The sequence below is a fragment of the Sinohyriopsis cumingii genome, chromosome 8 (assembly GCF_028554795.1).
Source record: "Sinohyriopsis cumingii isolate HCF-2022 chromosome 8, ASM2855479v2, whole genome shotgun sequence".
Taxonomy (NCBI): domain Eukaryota; kingdom Metazoa; phylum Mollusca; class Bivalvia; order Unionida; family Unionidae; genus Sinohyriopsis; species Sinohyriopsis cumingii.
Window position 1 is genome coordinate 81,660,072 of NC_142968.1, and position 2,062 is coordinate 81,662,133.

Below are 2,062 nucleotides of genomic sequence, written 5' to 3' on the forward strand. Positions count from 1 at the left end.
ATCTATGAAGATGTTTTTATTTTTTCCCAAATAATCAATCAGCAAATAATCTTCCTGTTAAAATAGATGTAAGATAATTGACACATGCAATCCGTGTGTTGGTCTACGTTTATTTGGTTCCATAGTCTAAACTCTATAGGATTACCACTACTTGCTCTTAATATTTTTATCTAATCTGTGATGTGAGCATTGAAGCCATACCAAGCATAAACCAAAAATGAAATGTATTTGATACAAATCTTCAGAGAGCAAACATTTTCGGAACATAATTGATGCACAAGGACCCTAAAAACATCCTAAAATCAAATTTGTAGTGATGTTCGATATCAGTTTGTTCGAAGTATGTTTCTGACCCACCATGGTTTGGTAATTAGCGTACTGGCTGAAACGGATTCCCTGTACGAACTACACCAAGGGGGGCCTAGAGCAGGAGTATCTACCGGAAAATGGACACGAGGCTTGAAAGTGAGGCTTGGGTTATCCAAGGTATAAACCTGAGGCCATACTTTGCGTTAGGAAATATCTAATATCGAAGAGAAGCTACACACCTTCATGTACAGGGGAGTAATTTCAAAAAGTACTATTAATTCAATATGCAGCAGTCAATTTGTGACATGTAAAGAAGAAAATTGCCTATTTTGCATATATTTCTTGCAATTGTTTATAGTTATACAATCTTATTTTCAGTCTAAATGCTACTCTGATGTTTAATGAAGATCAGGGAAAAATCATGTGAGCTAGGGAATACATTTTGTTCCATATATTGTGACCACCCAAACTGGTGATTGGGCAAATCATAACACAGTGAAGTGTTGACATTTGCGATATTTGCAATATAAAATAATTTCAACGTTTGGCAATCTTTTTTAGTAAGGCGTAAATTATTTGCTGTGCATTAAGTGACCATGTAAAGACATAAAGAACGGCGACAATTCAGTCTTGCGAGAGTACAATATAATTTAGTTTCATTTTCTAATTTTCGTTGAAATTGCAGAGTTGAAGCCATTTATTCTAAAGAGACAGTACATTGCTGGACTAATGTGAAACTATCAAGGACTTTTATTTATTAATTTTGTTGGATTATTATGAAACATTCAAGCACATTTGTGACATTTAACTTTTATTGAATTTATCTTCAAGCAAAATCCTTTTGGACATTATAACAACGATTCTTCAGAAGTACTAGCACATAAACATATTAGAGCTTTGTTACAGGATAGGTTATTAGCGTTTCTGAATGAAAGAAATTCATGCCATATTGTAGGTTATTTTTAAATTTCATCACTCTGGTTGACCTTATATGGTAGGTAAATAAATTAACATTTTGGATTGTAGAATGTTTGTTACAAAGTTTGAGCCATTAGGACGTAATAATCCTCTTTGGAAATGGAATGAATCTGCACAAATCAACCAGCAATAATTCCGATTTATTTGTTATGTTATTGTCTTTAATCTACGTTAAAGTCTACATTAGTGTCACAGTTGTTTTCATTTAAATGTATGTTCTTTATTCAATCTTTTATATTTCTTCAGAGAGGTCAACTAACTGTACTGATAGTGTAAAGCTACTGCAACCTTCATTTGCGTCAACCACACTACAAACCTTCGTTCGCCTTGAGGTCCATCTATATTTTGAGCATACATCAGGGTAATAGACTTTCCTCTGAAATACATCAAAACTAACATATTTTAAAACTATCATCCTCTCCGATTCACTATCATTACTGTATTACCTCCACAACATGCACTCGGAAAACGGATTACTAGCCAATGCTCTCATTAAACATATTGATCATTATCATATACTGCAGGTTTCCCATTCGTGCTGATATCAACAGTAATGAAAGAGCAGAACGAAATGTCAATTTATCCCCATCTCTACAAACATTTGACGTTAAAATACACTGATGGAAAACCTGGAATCAAAACGTTATTTTTAGTTAGTTATACGCATCATATAATATTGCTTTGAACAACAAGCTCCGTGGGGTTAAACCCTACTCAGTTCAATAGCCCCCCCCCCCCCCCCCAAAAAAAAAGAATCGTCAATACTGTCGAAGGG